Genomic DNA, 13714 nt, shown 5'->3' with positions numbered 1-13714 from the left:
GAACGTGTAGCAGGTAAACTGAATGTGAACAAAATGAGTTAATATTCTTCTGAGACCAGCTTGGTACAAGTACTGTAGCAGATAAAAACAATATAAGTATTATGTTATAGAGGTTTATCCAGCCCAAGGGACTTAATTCTAGCTAGTTTATACTCAGAATTAAGTAAATTAAGAATTAAGTTGAAAATACTCTGTCCAGAGTAGCTCTACCTCCCTCAATCAAAGTAAATTCTAGATTGTTATCATACTGGCAAAGTGATTTGAGAAAGTTTGAATGAAATAAACAAACAGGTTTCTTCATGGTGAAGCTTTACAATATGCTTTGTCAATCTCTAAAATGTGTGTAGAGTATTATAGAATATGCAAGGTTCCTACAGGTGCTATTTGAGAAATACTTTCATTTGTTGGCTGTTTGTTTAATTATTTACGTTTAGAGCATATGACAGTGCTAGGGGTGGTCTAGAGAACCCTCTTTGGAAATCGAAGCCACCATTTCTCTCACCCCAGTTGTAATATCTTGGAACAGAAAGAATGGCAGAACTCCAAGCCTGATACTCATGCCAGCAAAGGAGAAAGTGTAGCAATATGCTAATATTCATTAGCTTCTGTGCCTCATTATGCAGTTACTTCAAGGTGTTGATTAATGGAAGCGTTATTAGAAACAACAGCACTTGCTTCTTTTTACACTGGCAGCACGTTTCTCCTAAAGGTGGATGCATTCATCTTTTTTATTTTGTTTGTTTTCCTTCTTCTTTACAAATAGCTGCCTATGCCGTTTCTGGAATGTCTCAACAGATGAATTTGACCACCAGAAAAATATCCTTCAGTAGAAAGCGATGTGGGATAGAAGTGTATATGACTCCCGATCTATGCACTTTTAGTGAACTTCTCTACTTGCAAGAGCCAATTTGAATAAAACAAAATATGTTAAGCCTTATTTTTCCTTTTTAAGAGAAGAACTCACATAGCTTGAAAAGCTAAGAAATAAATGTACCTGAGCTGTCATTGGGAAAGTTTTCTGGCAAAAACAACAAAAATGCAAAGTGATTAAGTTAAAATGAGGGGAGCAAGCAAAAGAAACCCCAGCTCTAACATTGGAGATAAGTTTTCTTTTTTGTGTGTGCAAACAGGAACTTAGGGGTATTGGACCCCTGAAAAGCTGGTAGACAAGATGAAACAAGGTTAAGAGCTGGGAGAGGTCTTAAAAACAACCTAGACTTCATAAATTGTATAAAGAATTAAAAATTTAAGACTCCCTTGGCATGTTAAGGAATCATGCCTGAGGTCACACATATAATCAGCAGAAGGCCTAGAGGTAGAAATCTCTTTTCCTAATGAGCAGTAGGTTTCTCTTTTGTCTCCATTAAAACTATCTGAAAGAATTTGTTAATCCCATTTCTTGTCTCGAGTTAGTTCCATACCACCATCCTTTCTCAGTACTACCTATTAGGTAGAGCATAACTTTAGCAGAGGACTCATTCTTGACTACTCAACACTCGCCCTCAATTCATCCTCACTTCCTATTGGCTCAGCCTTCAAAACATATCTCTCAAAATACAGTTATCTCTACCAAAGATGGCAAGCCACATCTCTTTCTTGAACCATTTCTAGTTTGTCTCCCTGCTTCCATGCTTTATCCTGGAAATCTAGTATCCACATAAAATCAGAGTGACATATTTAAATAGTAATTGTTTTTTAAATTCTCTGAAGAAAAAAAGGCTTTATTTTTACTTTGCTAATTTCCATTGGTGTACGTACTCCCATAAGCCTGACTCCAAAACAACTGAGTATATCTGGGGATAAATGAAACAGCTTTAGCACAGAAGGGCTGTCTGTGGTCAGAGACCTTCAGGTGTAAATTAAAAAAAAATGGACACAGATATTTGTTTAAAAAAGAAAATTTTCTGATGCAGGTAACTAAAAGGTTGGGTAGAGGGCTCCATCCTGGCATTGCTAAACTCTGGTGCTCAAATCTTGTGTTAGGAATTTTTGCTTTCATTCCTTCATTTACTCACTGACTTATTTAAAATTTTTTGTTAAATACTCACTTTGTGTTGGATACTATTCTGAGTGCTAAGTGCACAGTGGTAAAATAGACATAATTCTGCCCTTGTGAGGTTGCAGTCTAATGGTGGAGGTTATCAGTAAGCAGATAAATATGTGAGATTCTAGGTAGTAATTCGTGCTGAGAGATAAAAACAAAACCAGACTAAGGAAACAAAGGTTATGTTGTGATTTTTTAACAGACTAGCAGATCTCATGATCATAGAAGTGAATTGAAACAAGAGGTGAGCTATATAAATATCTTGGGGAGAGCAGCCCATGGAAAGGCACATTCCAGCTCCAGTAAGGGTACACATGCATGGGCGCAGTGTGCTTGCATGCTAAGGAGTGTCACTTCCATGTACCTGTGTGAAGATACCAATGTCAATCTCAGTATCCTGTATGAGGAAAGGGGGAGTGGGGAGAGAGATTGGGAAAAGTCCACCAAGTGCTGTGTGCATGAATGTCACAATCACCAGAAACTACATTATGATGTGAGACTCTAATGCACCAGCAAAAATATAAAAAAAAATGAGCTTTGTGTAGTTGAAGCCAAGTGAATAAAAAGAGAGCAGGAAAGGGCTATGAAGGGGGAACGAGAACTACATATTGGACCCTATGGCCAAGGTAAGTAGTTTAGATTTTATTTTAGTAAGGCATCACTGGAGGTTTTGAACAGTAAAGTGATTTAATCTAGATTTTAAGAAAACTTTTCCACCAGAAGCTTATTGTTGTCCTTGGGGAAGAAGACACTCCAAGGAGCAGAAGACCTAGTTAGTGGGTGATGTTTATAATATAAGGGAGAGATGAAAGGGTCTTGGAGCAGGACAAAGTTGTAAAGATAAAGCAAGGTGGACAGAGGTGTGACCCCCACCACTGAGTGATGGACTGGATGTGTGATGTAAGAGAAAGATGAGTCATGACTCTGATATTTTTGATACTTTGGTACCCACGTGGAGTAAGATGTTCATGAGTGTATATTTTGAGATTCACATAAATACATAGTAGACCAGTTCAGGAGGGTAGTTAGGGCTGAAGGTCAAAACATAGCAAATATTTATGAGTAGAAATATCATTTTTCAAGACAGAGGTTTTGAATGTAAATAGAAAAGGAGATCTAGGTCAAAACTCTCTTCTAAAAAAAGAAAACCTGACCACAGAAGTTAGAAAGAGACAGCAAGTGAAATACATCCCTTCAAGTCATCTGAGTTCAGGATGTCAAGTAGGTAAGAGTGAGGAACAGTGCCAAGTGCCACTGAGTCACCAGATGATGGGGTCACGGTCCTGACTGGTGAGGGTTAAATAGGAAAAGAGATGACAAGAAGAGGAGACAGTAAATGTAGGAAATACTGTGAGCCTGGCATTGGTGGCACACATGTGAAATCCCAGCTACTCAGAAGGATGAGGCAGGAGGATCATAAATTGGGGGCCAGTCTGGGCAAACTAGCAAGACTCTGTCTCAAAATAAAAAGAATTGGGGATGCAGCTCAGTGGTAGAGCCCTTGCCTAACATGTATAAGGCCCTGGGTTATATCTAACAAAAATATACTTTCTTTCTCTCTCTCTCTCTCTCTCTCTCTCTCTCTCTCTCTCTCTCTCTCTCTCTCTCTCTCTCACACACACACACACACACACACACACACACACACACACACACACTGAAGTTCACTATAAAGGTCAATAGAAAAAGAAAGAATTGAAGGAAGATATAGGACTTTTTGTGGTTTTGTTTTTTAAGTTGACAAAAGTCAGAGAATGTTTATAAAATATTGGGAATATGTCAGGTGTGGTCACCTGCCTGTAACTCCAAGACTTGGGAGACTGAAGAAAAAGGATTACAGGTTCAAGAAGAGCCTCAGCAAATTAATCAGACTCTCAGAAACCTAGTAATCCCTGTTTCAAAACAAAAAAGGTTTTGTAAAAAAAAAAAAAAACCTTTTAGAGGGTTAGCATAAATAATGTGGAGGTAAAATATCCATGGGTTCAATCCCCAGTACTACACACACACACACACACACACACACACACACACACACACACACACACACACTGAGAGAATTAGAGTAGACAGGAGACTTGTGATAGCACAGGAGAGCAAAGAGAAAATTTAGGTGAAAACTCTGAGTACTACTACTGTGGTTTAGACTCCAGTGTACCTAAGCAGGACTTGTTTACACAGGAGCATGGATAGATCACTACTGTAATGAAGGGAAGAACTATATTTTTCTACAGAAGCTGGAAAGCTGATAGATTGACCAGTGAAAACAAAGGAAGATTTTTTTTTAATTTGCTTCAGTTTTACAAAGAAATAAAAATCTGGACTATTGGATTCAAGTGGATGGGAAAGAAATCATGTTATAACAAGGAAAAGTCTGAAGTAGACGTCTCAGAAACTCAGAGTTGAGTTGACCAACAAAATATGTTAGAACTGCCATGCATTGCAAGGGCTGGCTGGGGGCTTAGAGTCACATTTCTGGATGCTGCCTTTATTCTCTGGCAGACTCAGTCCTGAGTGTGCCAGGATGGCTACCTGTTCCTCTTGGCTTATATCGTACCACCTGAGCAAACGCCGTAGGGAGGAAGCCTGCTGCCTAGTTTCTCCAGAATAAAGTCCAAGTCTCATGAGTAGACTTTAGCCCTTGCTCAGACTTTACCTTGTCAAACTCAGGAAAAGATTGTGCTCTGGCCTGCATTCTCCCTAGGAGCCTGGAGTTGGGGCAAATTCAGCTCACTCAAGAAATTATGAGAAATAGTAGTTTACCAAAGAAAATTATAGTGCCTGTTTTTATGAAGGATAAGTAGGAGCTTCCAGGCAAAACAACCAAAAACCCAGCACTCTCTAGTATTGCCTTATTTGCTTACTGAGAAACTTGCAAGAGAATTTCAAGGATCCTAACTGACCTCTAAGAATCTTTTCAGTTCCAATGGTCTTCAACTCCTTGGCTTTGAAACTACCAAGCTGTACACATTTGGCTTGGAAAAGAAACAACCCCACAATCATATTGCTAATGAATTCCATCAATTCTCACTGGCTTTCCCTGCTTAGTATATTTCAACCGGTTTCTGATACACACATCTTTCTGCAACCCAGTCTTATATTGCTATACAAGCACTATTTTCTTCAGGATTTTTAACACCTGTCATATTTTATTGAATTTTCTTTACAGAGTATTTCATATTGAAAAATAATATTAAATTTATTTTTAACACATTCTGGACCACTGCAGCTCTAAAACACAATTTAGTTTTTATTTAATTCTAACTGTATATATGTTAAAAAAAAAAAAAAATATATATATATATATATATATATATATATATATATATATATATATATATCTTCCTAACAATTTGGTTGTGGATTTATATTCTCAGTGTGCTGCTTTCACATGAGTTGCTATGGTAATATTATAAAATTATTCTAAATCGCAAGGCTTTCCTGACATGCTGGATTTAAAAATAACATTGCTGAAAACACTGTATTTCAGTTTGAAAAAGTCCCTGATAAGCAGATATTTGTAACTAGAGAATAATATGATAAGACAAACAAAATAAAATTCAAATGCTACCTCACTGTTTTAAGACCAAAGATACCATGTAATGGTTAAAAGCATTGTCGTTAAAGCTTCTTGACTAATCACCCTCTGAAACTGAAATAGGTCTACTTGCTGACCTCTCCCAGTCCTTGGATTTGCAAAGTGTCATTGCCCTTGCTTCTTATTTCTGATCCCTCTATCAGTTATTCCAGAGGATATATTTATTCAACAAAACAAGGAGCTCCAGGCTGTCCAGCTTCACTACAGGACACAGGGGAGAGGACCCTCCTTCACTGAAGCTCCTCTGTCAGGGAGCAGCTCTGAACTTGACCTCAAGAGCCACGGCAGACAGATAGAAGCATTTTTGATCCCCAAGAGTCCCTGCTTCAGCACTGCATCAAACACCTCTCTGCTCTCTTTTTCATCTTGAACAGTACAAGAGACCTAATCACTCTCCTTAAAGAGCCTTCTGTGAAGGGGCTGTTCTACCCCTCATAGACCCCTCACTTCAATCTTGTCTCTGGTCCTTTCAGAGAATATAGAAATTGCTTTCAACTTGAGGGTTTAAAAGGAAAAATTGGACTTAAAGTTCTCCCCACTGAGGCAACCAAGACTATTTTCCTTCCCCCAACCCCATCCTTAACAAAAAATTCAAGCTATTCCTCTGATCATGGGTAGAAATAAGAAAAAGACTTCAGGGATAGGTTTGGGAGCTACTGGTCAGATTTGCAGCTTCACAATATTTGAAAAACTAGTTTTAAATGTGCTGCAGTAGGATAAGGAGGCAAGGAAGCAGTTTTCTAGCTCACAAATCAAGTATTTACAAATTATTACTAGAGACTTTGATATATTATGCATCTATAAGTAACTACCAGTAAATTAATATCTCTTTGTTTTCAGGAATACATAGGTAGGAAAACTTTCTCCAATTAATTTTCCTCTAGCTGTTGGTGATGAATTATTAATATGACTGACATGCCACAAGGCTTCCTTAAGTTCTTGCTTTTCACTCTGCTTGGGTGTGATGGTTAATTTTACGTATCAACTAGAATGGCCCTAGGGTGCCCAGATAGTTGATTAAGCATTATACTGTGTGTCTGTGGGGACAATACTGTAATTCTGGATAGCCTTAACATTTGAATCAGTAGACTGAGTAAAACAGGCCCTCGGGGTATATCTTGGGGTGTGTGATGAGCAGCTCACTGACCTTTGCAAAAGAATTGGGAAGAGAGCCAGATATTCCCTTCATTTAAGATGATAACAATTTTCTTTTTCATCTTTAAATAACCTGTCCACTTTTATATCCTAATTCTACTATTTAGCTATCTAACCCTCTGAAAGTTAACTTCTTAATTTTACTGTGCCTCAGTTTCGTCACCCTCATAATAGAATTGATGATGATGATGATGATGATGATGATGATGATGATGATACTAATAAACCGAGCTTACAGGGTGACTATGAGGGTTATAAGGCATAAATGACACAAATTACCTTGAAATTTTCTGGCACAAAGTAAGTAAAAAAATATTAGAAGTGAATTATTAACTCATAGCCCTGGCTGTATTTCAAACCAGAGGTGTTTTGTTTGTTTGTTTGTTTGTTTGTTTGCTGACATAGAGAAATAAGTGAAGCTTCCTGTTGTCATCTGAAATTTTTAAAACGTAGAAACTTTTATTAACTATCACATCTCTTTGGGAGAATTACAAAGGCTAAAGGAATCTTGAAAAACTGCAGGAAATCACAGGGCTGATGAATTACTGAGAAAAGATCCTATTATACTTACTGTGATTATATTGTTAAATACAGTTTCTTAAGTTTTTGGAGATAAACACATTTTTCAAAGTTCTGGTGTTTGTGAATAGAAACCTAGTAGTATAGACCCAATTAGTCATCTCTTAATGAGTGAGACCTTGTTCATGATGCTGAGTTGTGCCCCAGTTTCTTCCTACACATAGAGAATAAACCTAAGTAGAGAATCTTGAGAAAACCTTCCCAATGGTGACATCTTATGGGCCCACTAACTGATCATATATATTTTATTTATAAGAGCTATAGACTTGTTGTCATTTCATCCTTTAATAATTCAAAAAAATATTTATTGATTTCAAGTATGTTTATATGAAGAATTATACGTATGAATAAATATATATGTATAATATATATATATATATATTATATATATATATGTAAAATTATCACTGATATAGGTGTCAGATATACATTTTGTGATCTTCATAGAGTTCACAGACTAGTGAGGTCACAGGCCAGTGAGGCAGGAGTAAACAAGTTACTACAATACAACATACATGAAAGTATGATTGTGACCTGTGTGACAAGTTCATAGACATGTATGGAAAGTTCAGAGAATGTCTAGTTCCCTCACCATAGTTTAGAAACAGGTAGAGGCCCAGGGAATAGATTTTGGTGAGTTTAAATAGTGAAAAGATAGCCATCTATTGAAATTGGTATAATGGGCCCTTTTTTAAATGGGGGAAAATATCCTGATGAAGATTCTTTTCTCTTTGTTCTTTATAACAAAGCCATTTTTAAAGAGCAGCTTCGGGCTTTTCCTTTTTTATTTTCTTATTTATTGCACTCATCTGGGCCACCTGGCCACAATCCACACTCTATTTTTACCTTCTAGTCTTTTAACCTTTACTTTGGTTGACATATAGGATCTATATAATTTTAGTATTAAGATAGCATGTTGCCAGGCTTGGTGGCGCATGCTTGTAATCCCCACGCTTGGGAGGCTGAGACAGGAGGATTGCACAGGTTTGAAGGCAGCCTCAGCTACTTAGTGAGGCTCTCAGCAACTTAGTGAGACCATTTCCAAATAAAGTATAAAATAGGTCTGGGAGTATAACCCAGAGGTAGAAAGCCCCTGGGTTCAACCCCCAGTACCACCAAAAAAAAAAAAAAAAAAAAAGACATTTTAAAGCTGAAGATGAAGAAAAGATAGAAGCTATAATTTAGGCATCAAGGTATCTAGGCAAGCCCAGCCCTAAATGAAAGCCTAGAAAAAAGATCAAAGAATAAGATCTTTGAATTCGTGGCAAATGTTTCCACAAGAATGTCATGACAATCTTATTTCAGCCAGTGTTTATAAGGTATGTTGTGTAGGATTGGTTACGATGGTATGTTGAAAGTAGCCTGGAATGCGTATGCTAAAATCATGTGACCATTTCATTGATGCATACACCCATAACAGCAGCAGAGCATAGGTGTGCATGGGCCATGCATTCTCAGGAGACACACAATAGTAAGCAATATACAAAGTGTCTGCTCTTGGTAAATTTATGGTCTAGTGAGAAGAAAGATACAATAGTTACATATTATGATTCAGGATTTAATAGATTTTGTTCAGATCTGTCATAGAGAATAACAAGGATCTGCTTAGCTTTCAAAGCCTCTTACAAGTCAGTTCTGGGTTGTACTTCACCTGCCTTTTATGTTTCTTTATTATCATAAGGAAAGTGAATTACTATAATCTGGGTTGTTCTTTAGCCATAAATCAACATTGCTGAAAGGGTATCGTATAATCAATAATAAAGTTATTTTCCATGACTGTTAATGGCAAAGGAAAGATGAGAATCCATACCACATTTTCATAACAACTGGTATAATGGCAAAGGTTTGGCCATTGCAATTAGCATCCAGAACCTACCTAAACTCCACTCACTTTACAGAAGTGAATTCCTTCTAGAAGTGAATTTTTCAATTGTCTACTTTCTAACTAGGACTGTCTTTATTCCATGGACATCCTACTTATACTTAGAAGGATTAACCTTTTTGTAGTTGGAATGTCCCCCAAAGTCTCATGTGTTGAAGACTTCGTCTCCTGTGTAGCAATTCTCAGAGGTAGAGTTCTTCAAAAGTGATGGGATCATGAAGGTTCTAATCTATCCATGAACTGATCCATTGATATTTTAGGAATTGAATGAACATTTGAGGGGGTGGACTGTGAAAGGTGAGATCTAGTAGTAGGAAATGGGTTACTGGGGGTTATCTTGTCCCTATACTTTCACTTCTCTCTCTCTCTCTCTCTCTCTCTCTCTCTCTCTCTCTCTCTCTCTCTCTCTCATTCCCTCTCTCCCTCCCTCCCTCCCTCCCTCTCCCTCTCTCACTCTTTTTCTCTCCCTTTATCCTTCCTGGACACCATGTAGTAAGCAGTATTTTTCTGTCATGCCCTTTCCGCCATTAGATTCTGCCTTACCTTGGGTCCAATGCAATGGAGGTAGCCAATCATAGGATAAAACATCTGAAACTATGAGCCAAAGTAAATATTTTCTTCATTCAAGTTATTTATCTCAGTTATTTTGTCACAGTGATGAAAAGATGATTAATACATTCTTGAGGAGCAATAACTACCCAATCTGCTGGATATTCTAAAAGATTTGTGTCTTGGTCAGTGAAGTCAAAGATCTTATAGAGATTTTGTGACACTGTCCCTTAAGAATATCAGAATAGTATGACTTCTCATGGACCACTGAGCCTAATTCTAGGATTGCAGTAATTCTGAGAAATAATTGGTCTTCAAGTACAAAGATTCTTGGTGGAAAAGCAAAACAAGTAGATTGGGGACCAACAAGGAGAATACAAGGAAAGGTGGAGGAGAGGGAATGCAAGAAAACAAAAGGAGGAAATGAGAAACTTACCTTTGAAGAAAGGGTAGGAGTTAGGCATGGCTGATCAGTCCTCAGGGTCTTTCGCCACCATGTGTTTGTTTGCAGTAAGCTCTTATTCACAATTCTGGCCCCTCACCCACACAAGTGTTCTTGACACTAGACCCAGCTGCACCACTGAGGACCCCAGCAACTCATGTAGCCACCATGGATCAATTTCTCACTTTTTTTCACTGAATACCATGGAATTTTTAATATAGTGGAATATTGCTGACTGAGCCTTTAAACAGTGACACTCCCAGATTCAGAGCAGCTTTAAACCCCCACATTTTCACCCTGTGTACCCCTAAACCTGATGCTACAGAGTGTTCCCACATGTCCCCCCAGTTGGAGCTTCAGTGGCATTTACAAATAAGATCTTTTTTTTAAACCAAATCCACTCTAGAAAATTTGGAAGAGTTGACTATTTTTCTATTTTAACAGACACCAAAAAACATAAAAAAGTAAGGAAGCATGACATGATCATAGATTATAGGAACACAGTAAAGTTTCAGTTAACAACCACAAGGAGATGCAAACCCACGAAATGCCGGGCAAATAATTCAAAATAATTTTCCAAAGAAGCTCAGAAAACTATAAGAGATACAGCTAAACAGGTTAACAAAGAGTTGGGTAAACAATTCATGAACACAGCTAAATGCTCAACAAAGGCATACAGATTATAAATAAGAGACAAGCAGAAATTCTGGGCGCTCAAGAATATAATGAATAAAATATAAATGTAATAGGAAGCTTTAACAGTAGATTCAATCAAACAGAAAAAAAAAAGAATCAACAAGATTGAAGATTTAAAAAGTATCCATTCAGAGGATAAAAGAAGTAAAGAAAGCCTACAATATTTATGGGACACCACCAAATGAAACAATATACACATTATGAGTTTCAGAAGGAGAACTGAATGAGAAAGGAGCCTTAATTAAAGAAACAATAACCAAACATTTTCTAAGTCTGGGGAGAGAAATACATATCTAGGCTCAAGAAGCTCATAGGATCTCAAATATGTTGACCATAATGAGACCTTTAGCAATACACATTTTGATTAAATTGTCAAAAAGACAAAGCAAGATAGCATTTAGAAAGCGGTATTAGAGAAGTGACTAATTACATTCAAGGGAGCCCCTATGAGACTATCAGTGAATTTCTTAACAAAAATCTTGCTGACCAGGAGAGAACAGAATGACATAGTTGAACCTCTTTAAAAAATAAAAAGAAAAATTCCTACTAAGAATACTTTGCCTTATAAAGCTATACCTTCAAGATACAAAGGAGATAAAACCTTCCCCAGATCTTAAAAGGCAGGTAATTTTTCATCATTAGACCTGCTCTACAATAAATGCTAAAGAGTTCTTCAAATAGAATCAAAACATGCTAAACAGGAATATGAAACTATATCAAAGTATAACTACAATGCATAAAGGTAATTATAGTCAGATAAGCAATAAAATAACATTGTGGTGGAGGCATAAAATTTACCTTAATATAAAAGTTTTCTTTTTTAAACATTTTTATGTTGTACTAGAGATTGAACCCAAGGGGAGAATACTACCTCTACGCTATACCTTCTAGCCTTTTTTAATTTTTTGTTTTAAAACAGAGTCTCTCTAGGTTACTGAGAGTGTTTCCTACCATTCTTTGTATATCTGTGATCCTAGGAATTGAACCCAAAGTTAATCTATCTCTGAGTTACACTCCCAGCCCTATTTTATTTTTATTTTATTTTGAAACAGAGTCTCATTAGGTTGATGAGAGTCTCACTGGTTTTGCTGAGGTTGTCCTTGAACCTATGATCTTCCTATCTCAGCCTCCCAAGTACTGGAATTACAAGTATGTGCCACCACACCCACTTTAAACCTTTGTTTGGAAAAAGAAGTAAAAATAACTATAATCACAAAACTTTGATAAAGATTCACAATGAAAAAAGAAACTCTGACTTGAAGAAAACAATGTGTGTGGGAGGGGAAGGGGGTAAAATCAAACTGTTTCTATAAGCAATTTAATTTAAAGTTATCAAATTAAAATAGAGAACTAAAAATAAAAAAATAAAAAAATGTATGCTCATGGTAATGACCCAGGAAAAAAATCCTATTATGGATATACAAAAAATAAGAGAAAAGGAACCACTCAAACCACTAAAAAATCATCAAATTATCAGCAATCAAGTAAAAGAGACAAGTAGAAAAACTACAAAATAATCAACAAGTAAGAAAGGCAATATTAATTCTCTATCACTCCTCATGTTAAATACAAGCTTATTAAACTCTTCAATCTCAATGCATATATTAGCTGATAAATCAAAAAAACAAGATCCAGTGTTGTAGTGTACAAGAAATTCACATTAGAAATCAGAACACAGAGACTGAAGATAAAAGACTAAGAAATAAAAAATATCTTCCATGGAAATGATAACAAAAGCACAGCAGAGATGGCCATCAAATATTGTCACTACAGACAAAGGCCATTATATAATGATGAAAAGGCTCGACTCTACAGGACAAGGTCACAGTTGTAAATACATATGCTCCTAACATCAGAGCATCTCAGTGTATAAGACATATATTGGCAGATCTGAAGGGAAAATTGACAATATGATAATAGTAGGAAACGTCACTACTCTACTTTCAATAATAGAGCATCTAGGCAGAAAATCAATAAGGAAACAACTGGTTTGAACAACACTGTTGATCAAATGTTCTAATAGACCAAAACAAAATTTCCACCCACCAGTAGCAAAATGCATAGTCTTTGCAAGCACATATGGAATTTTTTCCAGGGTAGACTACATATTAGGTCACAAAAATGTATTAACACCAGGCATGGTGGTGCACACTTGCAATCCCTGCGCTTGGGAGGTGGAGATAGGAGGATCACGCAGGTTCGAAGCCAGACGCGCTGACTTAACAGACACTGTTTCCAAATGAAAAAATATATAAAATAGGTCTGAGAGTATAGCCTGGAGGTAGAAGTGCTTCCAGGAACCCGAGTACCACCACCAAAAAAAAAAAAAAAAAAAAAAAAGCGTTAACAAATTTAAGAATATTGAAGAAATACTAAGTATCTTCTCCTATCACATTGCAATGAAAGTAGAAATCAGTAGCAGAGAACAAGAAAATTCACAAACACATGAAAACTTTTACTAAACACTATTTAAATGCACATTTAAATAATTAATAAGTATAAACAAGAAATTCAAAGGGAATTAAAAATGCCTTGAGATAAATTAAAACAAAAATACAATTTTCCAAAACTTAAGCAAAAGTAGTACTAAAAAGTTCTTAGTGCTAAATGCCTACATTAAAAAGAGGGAAGATCTCACTAAACAACCTAGCTTTACAATACAGGAACTAGGAAAAAAAGAACAAAAACCCAGTGTTAGCATACAAAGGGTAATAATAAAGATTGAAACAGAAATAAAGAAAAGATAAAAAAAGAAATAGAAAAATCAACAAA

Source organism: Muscardinus avellanarius (genome assembly GCF_963383645.1).
Source record: "Muscardinus avellanarius genome assembly, chromosome: 7".
Lineage (NCBI taxonomy): Eukaryota > Metazoa > Chordata > Mammalia > Rodentia > Gliridae > Muscardinus > Muscardinus avellanarius.
Note: the sequence above shows the minus strand (reverse complement) of the source record.